General features: G+C 35.7%; 1 protein-coding gene, 1 non-coding gene and 1 pseudogene across 2 annotated transcripts in view; all 3 read right to left on the reverse strand.

Moving 5' to 3' along the window:
* LOC137216597 (ferritin light chain pseudogene) overlaps positions 1 to 4,222 on the reverse strand; it is a 36,390-nt pseudogene extending 32,168 nt beyond the window's left edge.
* The window catches only part of HTR2C (5-hydroxytryptamine receptor 2C), a 258,251-nt gene that overhangs the window by 208,863 nt on the left and 34,092 nt on the right, over positions 1 to 15,296 (reverse strand). The window lies entirely within an intron of this gene.
* LOC137217685 (small nucleolar RNA SNORA35) lies at positions 3,997 to 4,125 on the reverse strand. The gene has a single exon (XR_010940188.1). It is a non-coding gene; the product is annotated as a small nucleolar RNA SNORA35 (small nucleolar RNA).

Genomic DNA, 15,296 nt, shown 5'->3' on the forward strand with positions numbered 1-15,296 from the left:
AAAAGTTTCAAGTCAACACAACAAATATTTGCTGGTTTGGGTTAACTTACCTGCAAGAAATGTTCTTTTTTTGTGACAGAGAAGCACATGATCCCAAACCAATTACAACTATGTCCCTGGAAACATTGGTGATGGAAGTGACATTTCTGTAGAAGTTAGAGCAGGAAACGAACTTTAGAGATCCTTTACATAGCCCTTAGTAGAGTACCTTGCACAAAGTAATCTCACAATAAATAACCGATGAATGGATGCATCCAGTTCATGCCCTCTTTTTACAGATGAAGGAAATAAAGCCAAAGGGAAGAAGTAATTTACTCAATGACATAAAGTTGACCAGTGGCAGAACCAGGATGAGAAACCAGAATTTCCAAGTCCTTAGTGATTATTCTCTCTACCATACCCTTCTTTGTATTCAGTCATTTCCACTGTTGATTGATCAGCAGTGAACTATAATCATATCCATCCCTAGAAATTTGTCCATGTGACCTCATGCCTGCAAGGCCCTTTAGCAGAGCAGTAGCTTAAACTAGGCTTAACAGCTCTAGTCCACATCCATTTATCTCTCTGAATTCCAACACTGCTTATTGCCTGTACCACATATTTAGAATTTTAATACAAAGAATTATGGATTATTTTGCAATTATTTCACATGTATTTCTTTTGTCATTAATAAGTTTGCATGCTCCTCTGGGTAATGGACATTTGCTTTTACTTCTTTCACATATGTCAGCATGTAACTCTTAGGTTTGTATGGGTACAGAAGAGATCGAATAAACATGTAACTTAGAATCCAAATTGGTACACTCTTGAGAGTCAAAGAAAGTATTCATATTTGCTTGATAAGTGTAAACTGTGACTATCCTGGACAAACGAATGTATGATCTCCCTAACAGCAGTTGACTTGCTCAACATATGTTCAATTAGACTCATTCACCAATGATTGTATAATCGTCCAACTATGGGATACTGTTTATAGTTTACCTTATTACACTGAGTGGAATTATTTCTAAAGTAGTAATCACTGAAAAATCATGAATATTGTGGAATTCTATTTACTGAATACGTATATGTTATTTGTTTACAAGTTATTATGAATATTTCCACAAAATATTCATTTGTTGCCTTAAAGTTGTAAGGATAAAGTTAAGTGCAAAACTTCTGCTGGTCCAGTTTTAATCATTCCAATATTGAAAATGTGGCTAAGAGTGGGGAAAATGGCATTCTCTTTATTTTCCTGATGGTAAAATATGAAATCTCATGATTTCATGTGGGGTAGGTCGGGCAGGGTGCTGTGAGGAGCTATGGACAAAAAGGCCTAAATTTGAAGTTTAAAAATAGATTTAAATTTAAACACTCTATTCAACTATATCAAGACACATCATGATCTAAAATTTCTTTTGGGATAAAACATGGAGACATTAATAAAGGAAACAAGTAAAGTCCACAATAAATTTATATACCAAAAATGACTAAAATTTTATAGCATTTACCCATCATACTATATACTAACTTAATGAAAAAAATCTTTACATTCATTTGTTAAGAAATAAACAAGTTTTTTGATACAATTTTCATTTTCATACATATAAATATGTATTTTTCTCTTCAGATATGTAACAAAGGTTCAGACATCCCAGACAGAACAGTCCATAGATTCAATTTATTAATATTGCCAAATTAGAGGTTTAATGATAAAAATTCCCTGCAGCAGAATGTATTTTAAGCACTTGAACAATGGCAGTTACACCATCTGCTCCGGATAGAAATTTGTTGTCTTGACAGTAATAAAGGACAAATAGGCAAAACAGATACATCAAGCCAACAAGAGGGTAAATGCAACAAGGGAAGAAGCATTTCCTAGATAAATTGCTTTTTCTTTTGAATACTACATTCTATACTAAATAATACTTCACTCAACTATAAGTAGATGTTTATCAAGGAGAATTCATATTCATAATCTTTATCACAAAAATCATTCTATATTATGAGAGAATCTAAACAATCATACTTTGCCATTCCTCATTCCATTAATTTCCTAAATGAAATTAAAGTACACAAACAGGAAAATAAAACACAAAAATAATCACATGGGAAACAAAATAGCATGTTGCCCTTAGGAAAAATACTGAGAACAGACATTATGTTGACAGATTCTCACCCACCCACACGGACTTCCAAGACAAGCCCCTAGACTACATTATTTTAAGAAATTGTTTTAAAAATCTATTTAAAAGACTGTCTTCCCACATCCTGTAATCAGTGTAATATGTGTGTATATGGCTGAGGAGGAATAGGGGAGTGTTCAAATAGCATTTGTTCTACATTAAAATAATAAGGGGAAAAATAAAATTCTGTATCATTATAACACATTAATTCACAAAGTTAGATCATATAAATATCTTGCCATATGTCTAAGAAAGAAGATATTTACTTTCATTTTTAAAAAAGAGGCCAATTTTTGGAACCTCAAGACAAGGAAATTTACATAGAGGCACATGGCCCATTTTCTACTTTCATTTCATATCACTCACATACTTGATGTTCAAACTTCTTTTATCTTTGGTTCAATAGTGGCAATAAAGATGATAGTTTGAAAGATAGTTGAAAGAAAGAAATTAAAAAATATATACTGTATAAAAAGTCTATTCCTTATCAATTGTCAGAAAAAATGTGTCATAGTTTTTATTTCATTTTGTATTTCAATCAACAAGGATTTATTTAGTGCGATATATATTTTTCACTGATATATTTCATCTCAATTGTCTGAAAATAATAATAAGCTGCAAGTTGTGTATACTATATTACAATGTTGGCCTAATTGTCAGAACATAGCTATGACCTGAGGTTAGACCTATGAGCCCAACGTCCTTTCTGGCTGAAGGCCCTAAAGACATTTCCTGGGAAGGCAAGTTTACCATCCACAATGTTAACACAAAAAATGTGTGAGGTCTTACTTCAAAATAATTATTTTCACTTAAATAACTTATCGTGAATTCATCTCTCACAAACTAATCTTTTCTTGATTTTAAATGAGTTTTCAGTCTATGTTTTATTTGCCACATAAAACAGTGCCATGTTTTGTATGGTACTAAAACTAGGGTATTCAACTTTCTAGATCTTGTCTTCAAGTCCTGGTTATAAGAATTAATGAATGACTTCATAGGTAACTTACATGAATTTTTCCATCAGTAATTATTTATTGAGCTTCTACTTTATGCAAGGCAAGGGGCTAGGTGCTGCAGTAAGTACTAAGATGTATGAGAAGATAGGGTCTTTGCTTTCAAAGAGTTTACAACTTAGCCAATAAGTTACCGACATAAATGAGTACAAAAAATGGGAAACTAGTTATTGCCAAACTGTGTGATAGAGGGAGAGGTTCAAGGGGGACTTGAGTATTCAAAGGTATTATGAAGGAAAGAAGGGGCTAGGAATGGGTCTTGAGCGTAGATCTAAATTACAAGAAATAATTGGGAAAGAAATTCTGTCAGCACTAGATTTAAATAGACTGTTAAACTATCTACAGGGAATGAAGAGGCAGGGGAAGGTTAGTTTGTCAGAAAGCTGGTAAGAATGTGGGGCAAATAAAATACACAAGAGCCAAAATCTGTAAGACAATTATAATCTATTTTTGTCACATCAAAAGGAGAAAACAACTTATCTCTCCTATCCTAACACTTAATGAGCAATTTGCCAGTGAATATAAATGAATTTATCTTGTAATATAATCACCATGACAATCTTAGATCATTCCAGTAGTGTCAAGCTTATTTTATGGACTAGGACACTGAGTCTAAGAGGGTTAATGTGAATTGCTAAGAGCTACACAGCTAGCAATTATGATGATAATAAGCAATAACGGTGATAACATTTATTGAGTACCTGCTATTAAGCTGATTCAAACATAGTCACTTTTATCTAGTAGTAGCAGATACTGAGCTGCTTGATTTGTTTCTCCACCTCCTCACTTTTCTTAGGCAGGGTCCCAGGACTCAGGAGATATGTACCCACCTGCATGCAGGAGTAGCCCACAGCATGACTCTCCCAGCTTTGTGGAGGGATTTGCTTTGGCACTGCTCGATGCCCAGTTGGTCAAGGAGGAGCCCAGTGGGTCACTTGCCAGTGCTGTTGACAGTGGAGCTAGGGTTGGGATGCTGTGTTTTGTGCCGAAGAACCAGCTTGAAGGAGGGTGTGGATGGGAGACCTGAAACATCTCAGGATCCATTGCTTCATTCCCTCGGCATGGCTACCGCACACATGGGTCAGCTTCAGGTGAAGGAATTGTGAGTTTAGAATCAGGCAGGTCTGGGTTCAGAATCCAGGCTCTGACACTCACTAGCTATGGAACCTTGGAAACTCATTAAAGCCCTCTTGGCCTATGTTTCCTCATATGTGACTGTTGCGAGAGTTAGAAGAAATAACTTGTAGAGTCCAGTCCAGTAGGTGACATTAGTAGATGTTCAATCAATAATAGCTATTGTCACAACTAAACGCCTCCCATGTAACCAATGGCAATTCTCTTTTTCTTTTTCAAATTACATTTGTGAGGAAGTTAGTTAAACATTTTTAGATTTTTTTTTGTTAATAATTCCATATTTTTCTACTTGTCTTATAATTTTCCCTTACAAAAGCCAAGTTGCTTTATACCTAATTGTTTATGTTGGCTTAAATGTTGAATATGACTATTTAAAATTGCTTAAAGTTTCTTGATGAGAATTTGTAGATCACTACTCTGAAATTATGTAAAAGACAAAGACACATTTTTCCTGTGTATCTGGAAGGAACTCACATTCTCCCAAATGTACAAAACAGAAAACTATCCATTTGATGTGCCTCCCATTTTTTCTCCTGGTTATGACTAAAAATTTGTCACCTCAAGCAGCCATTGGCAAATAATCATTATTACTTCTTTTTCATTATTTGTTTCATGAAGTCATTGATAAAATTCTATGAACCAAGCACTACTCTAAATGTAGAGTGTTCCTATTTAAAAAAAGCCTTTTTCTATACCCCTTCTAGTTTTGCCCTAGCCTATTATGCTGCCTTACCAAATGATGCCCCCTTGGGTGCTCAGCCATCCTGGAATTTGAAAAACGGTCTGGCCTTAAGTGCACAGGACTGGATTAACTCTAACCATTGCTATGTGAATCACCATTATCATCTCATCAACACGGCTCCATTGACAAAATCGATTAATCAATGAAAAAATAAAACAGTACATTGTATACACATTGTGAATATTCACTTTTAGGAGATAATGCCAACTTTTTCCCCCTAGTAGTTGTACAGTGTATACTTCTGCCAGTAATGCATAAGAAATCTATTTGATTCACATTCCCTCAAATGCTTGGTTCTTTTAAACTTTAAAGATTTTATCAATACAGGAGGTATAAAATGTTCCATTTCCTTCTTGCCTGCCCTCCCTGAATAAGGAAGGTTCATTACCAAAGTTGAGGTTTAGGACTTTTCTTACACACCTGAAAGAGAATGGAATCAAATACGAAAACTTTCTCAGCAAAATGAGAACTACTGGTGATATTCTAGGCCTTTGTTGGTGAAAGGTTTTTAAAAATGAAGAGGAAGAAAACAATTTAAAAGTAAGCAATACCTAATTTAAGAGTAGAGAAAAAGTGCACTCCCAAATTTAAAGTGTACAATGACGCTTATCTATGAATGATAAAGAACGTATTTTCCTGCCTAAAATTCTAGAATAATGGCAAATTGAAGAGAAAAATATGAATTCACACTTGTTTCTATTTTTCCAACAAAGGAGACTTATTTCCAAACTGTTGGTTAACCTGTTAGAATATAGATACTGTCTTCAATGTGCAGACTATTTGATGGATATGAATGCAAAAAGGTGGAAAATAACATGTGACAAACTGTTTATTAATTATGTGTTCTAATAGTTCACATTTTCTTTAGAAGACTATTCATTTATGAAGTTGTCATCCCATTTAGTTCATCATGTAGAAAAATATGTGTTCATTATTCCACAATTTTGAAAAGCACTTGCAGTTTCCTAGAGTAATTATTTTATATGTAAGTATGATTGCAACAGCCTTAATGCTAAATTATAATATTACTTCCAGTATGTATACTCATCAAAATGCAATGCTGTAGTAGAGATAATTCACCTAAAAGAAATTTAGTCAAGGTTTTTATCAATATTTCATCAGTGGTAGCCATTCTATCCCTATCTATGATGATGTGTCATTATTGTCTAACCATGTCCCAGTAAAATTATGTACGTGCCTAGCATTAATTGCAACAATATCATTCAATGCCTCTTGTTTTTGTGGAAGAGGAGCATGTCTAAACAAACAAAAGTTCCTTAATATAAAGATATGAAGATTAAAAAAAAGAAATCCTGCTTTTCTTAAGCATAAGATAGATACTACTTAAATACTGCTCCTAAAAGGAGACCAAACTCACACTATTTAAATATTTGCTTCAATTTTTGGATATATGAAGCATTAGAGAAACATTTCTGCTGAAAAGTTAACTACTGGCATTATTAAAATCTTGATATTCTATGTTATGACTAATTGATGCAGACCAGTGAACCAAAATTGTTTTCAGAGTCCAACAAGCATTCACATTTTTACCTTCATTCTTCAGTGTCGTGAGGGTGAGCTACTGGGCACTGCACTCTTTAAGAAGCAGATCTATAAGCTTTACTTTCAGACTGGCACTATGATCTAATGATAAGGTACTTTATCCATGGTCAATACAGATTTTTCTCAAGGTAACTATATATTGGACAGAAAAGCAAAATGTCTCTCTTTTGCTTGCTTTTACTAATATCCTCAAAAATTTAATCGATCAACCAGCAAATATTTATGCATATAAGATACTTATGTACAAGATACTTACGTGAATGCCTGGGTAAGGTGTAAAAAAGACAAATAGACTGCTTAATGAAATGGAAGAGATAATGATGGCAAATTTGTGTACAATTCATCCCAGTTTGTAAGCTCACTTCCTGAAGATTCTGAAAGGCTGAAATGCAGGCTTCATTGATTCCTCCCCTTTGTACCTGTATAATCTTTATTGCTCAGAGCACATGATTTGGCTTTTTGTAACATTCTTCCTTTTTTGTTTGTTTTTCCATAATTAATCTTATCTCACCAATAGGATTATAAGCAACCTGAGATGTCATAGATCCTAGCTAAGAGTTATCTGCAACGCCCACAGTTCCTGGCATAGTGCTCATCACATAGTAATTCTCCATAATTATTTTGGTTAATTAATCTAATATTTAAGGGTATATTATCCAGATAACTTAGTCCACTCATTCTTTATTCTAACCGCCGGGGACTCAAGTGGGAGGAAAAAAGATAAAATTCACTGTTATCACCATCAACTACTAGTTCTGGACTCTTCTATTAGTTAAATGTTTACAGCAAATTGTGTGAAAACTGAATAATTTAGAGCAATAAACGTCATCCTTTTCTTGTGATGGGATACTTTGGTATGTAAGTTGTAGTGTTTTGCTTTTTAAAAACTAGGTTAAATCATTTTAGTTCTAATGCAAACTTAAGGCACTACTTATTAATATGAAGAGTCAAAAATAATGATCTTGGATTTACATATTTTTCCCAAAAAATAAACTGAGAACTTTATGTTCTCCGGGGAGTGATATCATAAAGTATAATGAAGGCAGAACTACTGGATCTGTATTCTGCCAACTCGTACTATCCAAATTGCCACTGACCTTCTCCTGAAGGCTTTAGAGAGCCTAGCTATACTTTTCTTTTCCTCTAATTCAGTTGATATCCCTTCTCACAGCTATAACTCTGCCATAGGAAATCTCAATTAGTCAATTGTTGGAGAGGAGTAAAAAAATTATTTTTAACTGGCAGAATTCAATGTTGGATAGCAAACATAAAGAAAGTTGTCTGGGAACAAGTCATATGTTATAGTGTAAGGTACACAGAAACTAAATACAAATCATATTTACTCCTTCTATTTCATTTGTTTTGGTGCCTCCCTTGGGAATTTAACACATAAATCAATTCCCTAAGCTTGGGAATATTGAGAAGTGATGATCTTAATTCAACTTTTCCTAAAAGGTTGTCTAGATAGTAGATGGGACGTTAAGTAGATGATCAGATTTTAAAAGTTGTGGCTTGGAAGGACTTTTGTCCCCCTAGAGTCCCAACCACCGGAAAGCTATGGAGCATGACACAACTCTATAGCCACCTGGTGGTAGGGGATGTTTGTTACAGGTGTAATCATTGGAGGGCACAATACCAAAGCATCAGAACTGAAAGATGAGAGATCCAATCCCATATTTCTAAATACTTATAGGAGTTTCTCTTTGGAAGAGCTGCTATAAATATTATCAAAACCCCGTGGTCAGCATCTTCCTCTATCATTTCCATGTTGCTCTCACTTGGTCTACCCCACCTTATTTCGTTACTAAGTATAACCCAATAAGGTCACAGGCCCCATCAACTCTGCCTCATTCAATGCTCGTTCGTTTCCAATCTTTTCATGCAGCCCTCCCCCACCCCCACCCCCGACACACACATTTGAAATGCTCTTCCTCCTGCCCTCTCCACACTCTAAATTCAACTGCATCTTCAGTGCTGAGTTCAGAGACACTTCCTATACCTTATTACAACACAAGCAAATCTTACCCATTCTTCATTTCTTTTCCCTCATTGACTTTACAGCTTTCTTCCCCTAAGCTATCTTTTCAATGATCAGCTCTCAAGTAAAAAATTTTTCCCCATAGAATCACTCTCTTTAAAAATGTACTTTTTAGTATTATGTGTCAATTATATCTCAATTAAAAAAGAGCATCAGAAAGGGAAGTGAACTAGAGACAAATTTCTAGAAGAAGGAAAGTGATGTGTTTGTACTGACAGGTAAATCAGCGATGGGGAAGTGGCTGTCTACAATGGGAGACAGCTGAGATGGAAGTGGAAGCCATAGAAAAACTTGCTACCCACCTGCCTACTAGATATCACCCAATGGGCATCTTAGAGGCAACTCAAATCCAACATGTCTGAACTAAATTTATCTCTGTCCCTCTCCCCAAACAAAACTGCTTCCCCTCCTCTTGTATACCCCATCTCAGCAAAAAGTATCTCATATCACTAACTGCGCAAGCCAGAGAGCTGAGAATCATCCTTGGCTCTTCCTTCTCTCTTACTTGTTCACAACCAATCACCAAGTCCTGACCCTCAAATAGGACAACTACTGTCAATTCCCACCACCCCATTCCACCATGTTGTCTGGACATGCTGTCTTCACTTCCTTACAACTAAACCCTCTCCAATCTGGCTTGTCTCCACTGCTACACAAAACTCTTATCAAAATCGCCAATGACTTGCATGGTACCAAAACTAACAAACATTTTTCTGATCTCATAAATTAAAGTTCTGGCAAGAAACAGAATTTACTTTATAAATTTCATATACACCTGAAAAATTCAATCCCACAGAAAAGTCTAAATCTTCTTTAACCCATGAGTTATAATCCCCTCCACCAAATTCTTTTCTAGAGCTGGAACAAACTATAGAAGTGGTGGATTTGACTCTCCTGTCCTTACCAGAAAACAGAAGTACCTTCTAGCTCAGCCTTTATTGGACAAATTTGGAGAAGACACTGAAATTTTAGGTTTCTTTAGGATGTTAGAGATACTTGGTCATTTTTTCCCTTTTAGAATCAGAGGTTTCCGTTAGCCAATAACATAAAGATCTGTTTGTAAACTGAAAATTTGGCTTACACTTTAAAGGCACGAGGAGTGCCAACTCATCAAAATGAATATTAAATAAAGAAAAGCACCAAGGAGCAAACAATGTAAGGAAGGTGTGCTGCACTTAACTGTTAGCACATCAAGTACCAAAGTCAATTTTAACTATAATTAAAAAAATAAAGTGTAATAAAGACTAATTCAAGGGCTTCCCTGGTGATGCAGTGGTTAAGAATCTGCCTGCCAATGCAGGGGACACGGATTCGATCCCTGATCCGGGAAGATCCTACATGCCGCGGAGCAACTAAGCCCATGTGCCACAACTACCGAAGCCTGCACACCGCAACTACTGAAGCCTGTGTGCCTAGAGCCCATGCTCTGCAACAGAAACCACTGCAAAGAGAAGCCGGCGCACTGCAACGAAGAGTAGCCCCCGCTCGCCGCAACTAGAGAAAGGCTGCACGCAGCAACAAAGACCCAACGCAGCCAAAAAAAAAAAAAGAAAGACTAATTCATTTATGCTTTTATATCCAGGGGAACATCATGTGTTTTGTTAAAATGAATTTGCAGAGATAAGTATATATGCAATTTAAAGGAAGCTTTCTGTGCAGAAATCTAAAGATATAAAAATAATAAATAATAATGTACGAGTCATTCATTCACACTTTCATACAACGTTTATTGAACACATTTATTGAGTACTCCCACATTATCGATAAGCATTGCTTGAACTATTAAAAGACAATGTTTAAACTGGGGCACAAATGAATGAATTATACTATTTTAATAACATTATGAATAATACTATTTTGTTAAATACACAAATACTTTGGAAATATCTGTACAAGTCTTTAGAGATACAAACTATAGGAAGTAGTAGATGGAGCAGGAAGAAAGCTCAGAATCTTTGAAGTATGTGCTGAGTATTTTAGCCATAAACTCTCTTAACCTCCTGACGCCAGGTACTTAAACCAAATTCATTTTCTAGTCAAACATTGTTTTCTGAAGACAAACTGTCCAGTTCATTATCCAGGGGTATGCCACTAAATAACTGGAAATATCAATATCTACTGCCTTGTTTGGCCTCATTTAAAAATATAAAGTATCCTTCAAGAGAAAAGTTCATACAGTTTTGACATTTACTAAGTGGCTTTTATATGCTAGAAACTTTAAGTGGGTTGTTGCATGTAATCCATCTGACAAATTTATATCATACTAACTTCCATGTTATTGTTGAGCTAAACAAGGCTTAGAGGAGGTGAGTAAATGGCAATAATACTAATAACAATAGTAACAATAAAAACAACAATAGCTAACTTTTGTCTAGCATCTGGTATGTGCTAGGCACTTAATATTACTGGATTGACATAATAGCAGTTTTTCTTTGGCAAGTCCATAGGACTCAGGAGACTTTGGATAACTCACTTAAGCCCTCGAGGCCTCATATATTAAGTACAGGTAATAATAAGCACTTTCATTGGAATGTTGTGAAAATTAAATGGAATAATTTGTATAATTTTCAGCATATTGCCTGACATTGAGTAGTATTCAGTAAGTGATAACTTATAACTATGTATAACATCGCTCCTCATTTGATGGGGAACTTGATCACAGGTCCTTTGAATGTTAAAAAAACTTACAATTCCCTATGTCTACATTTGCTCTTCTAACTCTGATTAATAAAACTCTGTTACCTTTCCTCTCATGGTCAGTCAGTATTTAAAAATTACCTAAAATTTTCTGACCAAAATTTGTGCGTTCCCTCTAGTGTGGAAAAGTGAAAACTCTCCCTTTGCTCTGCCTTCCGTTTTTATCCCTGGGTTATGACTAAGCCACAGCTACTAGTAGATGCACTTCCTGTTTTCAGGGAGATACAGGTAAATAAGTGGGAGCAAAAATTCCCCATTTATTAGCTTGTTGGGAGAAATTTTTTTTTAATTCTGAAGTCTCTTGTGTATAATAATTTCTCATTAAATCTTATTTCACGTCTAGCATTCCAATGAAACAAAACTCCAAAACAACTGGACAAAGTCCTTTTGGGAGGGATGAGATGGAAAATGGAAAGAGAATTAGAGGAAGAGTAAGAATTCCTAAAAGTATTTGGATTGAGTTAATTTTGTACTTGATATTCCATCTTTCATAATTCCTAACTCTGGTGTTTTTTGTAATATTTCATCATCTCACTCCACTTCCACTTCCACAGAAGTAATAGAAACATCTTCTATAAAATCTATATGCTTGTTGTGCCTGTCATTGTGTATGCCTACACTGTAGCTCATCAGCAAAGTCTGTCAGATGCTGAGACATTGGTAGAGACCATATTTTTTTCTTTTTTAAAATAGATCTTTATTGGAATATAATTGCTAAACAATACTGTGTTAGTTTCTGTTGCACAACAAGGTGAATCAGACATATACATACACATGTCCCCATATACCCTCCCTCCTGAGCCTCCCTCCCATCCTCCCTATCCCACCCTTCTAGGTGGTCACAAAGCACTGAGCTGATCTCCCTGTGCTATGCTGTTGCTTTCCACCAGTCATCTATTGTAGTGTATATATGTCGATGCTATTCTCACTTCGCCCCAGCTTCGCCCTCCCACCCCAGTTCCTCAAGTCCATTTTCTATGTCTACCTCTTTATTCCTGCCCTGCAACTAGGTTCATCAGTATCTTTTTTTTTTTTTTTTGTGGTACGCGGGCCTCTCACTGTTGTGGCCTCTCCCATTGCGGAGCACAGGCTCCGGACGCGCAGGCTCAGTGGCCATGGCTCACGGGCCCAGCCTCTTCGCGGCATGTGGGATCTTCCCGGACCGGGGCATGAACCGGTGTCCCCTGCATCGGCAGGCGGACTCTCAACCACTGCACCACCGGGGAAGCCCCATTTTATTTTATTTTTTTTTTAGATTCCATATATATGCGTTAGCATACGGTATTAACTTTTTCTCTTTCTGACTTACTTCACTCTATGACAGTCTCTAGGTCCATCCACCTCACTACAAGCAGTTCAATTTCGTTTCTTTTTATGGCTGAGCAATATTCCATTGTATATATGTGCCACATCTTCTTTATCCATTCATCTGTCGATGGACATTTAGATTGGTTCCATGTCCTGGCTATTGTAAATAGTGCTGCAATGAACATTATGGTACATATATCTTTATGAATTATGGTTTTCTCAGGATATATGCCCAGTAGTGGGATTGCTGCATCATATGGTATTTCTATTTTTAGTTTTTTAGGGAGCCTCCATACTGTTTTCCATAGTGGCTGTATCAATTTACATTCCCACCAACAGTGCAAGAGAGTTTCCTTTTCACCACACTCTTTCCACCATTTATTGTTTCTAGATTTTTTGATAATGGCCATTCTGACTGGCACAAGGTGATACCTCATTGTAGTTTTGATTTGCATTTCTCTAATAATTAGTGATGTTGAACATCTTTTCATGTGCCGCTTGGTCATCTGTATGTCTTCCTTGGTGAAATGTCTATTTAGGTCTTCCACCCATTTTTTAACTGGACTTTTTGTTTTTTTGATATTGAGCTACATGAGCTGTTTGTATATTTTGGAGATTAATCCTTTCTCTGTTGTTTCATTTGCAAATATTTTCTCCCATTTTGAGGGTTGTCTTTTTGTCTTGTTTATGGTTTCCTTTGCTGTGCAAAATATTTTAAGTTTAATTAAGTCCCAATTGTTTATTTTTGTTTTTATTTCCGTTACTCTAGGAGGTGGGTCAAAAAAGATCTTGCTATGGTTTATGTCAAAGAGTGTTTTTTCCTATATTTTCCTCTAAGAGTTTTAGAGTGTCTGGTATTACATTTAAGTCTTTAATCCATTTGGAGTTTATATTTATGTATGGTGTTAGGTAGTGTTCTAATTTCATTCTTTTACATGTAGCTGTCCAGTTTTCCCACACCACTTATTGAAGAGACTGTCTTTTCTCCATTGTATATTCTTGCCTCCTTTGTCATAGATTAGTTGATCATAGGTGTGTGGGTTTATCTCTGGGCCTTCTATCCTGTTCCATTGATCTATATTTCTGTTTAAGTGCCAGTACCATACTGTCTTGATTACTGTAGCTTTGTGGTATAGTTTGAAGTCAGGGAGCCTGATTCCCCCAACTCCGTTTTTCTTTCTCAAGATTGCTTTGGCTATTTGGGGTCTTTTGTGTTTCCATCGAATTGTAAAATATTTTGTTCTAATTTTGTGAAGAGTGCCATTGGTAGTTTGATGGGGATTGCACTGAATCTGTAGATTGCTTTGGGTAGTATAGTCATTTTCACAGTATTGATTCTTCCAATCCAAGAACATGGTATATTTCTCCACCTGTTTATGTCATCTTTGATTTCTTTCATCAGTGTTTTATAGTTTTCTGAGTACAGGTCTTTCACCTCCTTAGGCAGGTTTATTCCTAGGTATTTTATTCTTTTTGTTGCAATGGTAAATGGGAGTGTTTCCTTAATTTCTCTTTCTGATTTTTTGTTGTTGGTGTATAGGAATGCCAGAGATTTCTGTGCGTTAATTTTGTATCTGCAGCCTTACCAAATTAACTGATTAATTCTAGTAGTTTTCTGGTGGCATCTTTAGGATTCTCTATGTATAGTATCATGTCATCAGCAAACAGTGAGAGTTTTACTTCTTCTTATCCAATTTGTATTCTTTTATTTCTTTTTCTTCTCTGATTTCCATGGCCAGGACATCCAACACTATGTTGAATGAGAGTGGCAAGAGTGGACATCCTTGTCTTGTTCCTGATCTTAGTGGAAATGCTTTCAGTTTTTCACCATCGAGTATGATGCTTGCTGTGGATTTGTCATATATGACCTTTATTATGTTGAGGTAGGTTCCCTCTATGCCCATATTCTGGACAGTTTTTATCATAAAATGGTGTTGAATTTTGTCAAAAGCTTTTTCTGCATCTATTGAGATGCATGGTGCATATTGATCATATGGTTTTTATTCCTTAATTTGTTAATGTGGTGTATCACATTGATTGATTTGCATATATTGAAGAATCCTTGCATCCCTGGGATAAATCCCACTTGATCATGGTGTATGATCCTTTTAATGTGCTGTTGGATTCTGTTTGCTACTATTTTGTTGAGGATTTTCACATCTATGTTCATCAGGGATATTGGTCTATAATTTTCTTTTTTTGTGGTATCTTTTTCTGGTTTTGGTATCAGGGTGATGGTGGCTTCGTAGAATGAATTTGGGAGTGTTTCTCCCTCTGCAGTTTTTTGGAAGAGTTTGAGAAGTATCGATGTTAGCTCTTCTCTAAATGTTTGATAGAATTCGCCTGTGAAGCCATCTGGTCCCGGACTTTTGTTTGTTAGAAGATTTTAAATTATGGTTTCAATTTCATTATGTGTGATATGTCTGTTTATATTTCCTAATTCTTCCTGGTTCAGTCTTGGAAAATTGTACCTTTCCAAGAATTTATCCATTTCTTTGTGGTTGTCCGTTTTATTGGCATATAGTTGTTTTTAGTAGTCTCTTATAATCCTTTGTATTTCTGCAGTGTCAGTTGTGATTTCTCCTTTTTCATTTCTAATTTTATTGTTTTGTGTCCTCCCCCTTTTTTCCTTGATG

The sequence above is a fragment of the Pseudorca crassidens genome, chromosome X (assembly GCF_039906515.1).
Source record: "Pseudorca crassidens isolate mPseCra1 chromosome X, mPseCra1.hap1, whole genome shotgun sequence".
Lineage (NCBI taxonomy): Eukaryota > Metazoa > Chordata > Mammalia > Artiodactyla > Delphinidae > Pseudorca > Pseudorca crassidens.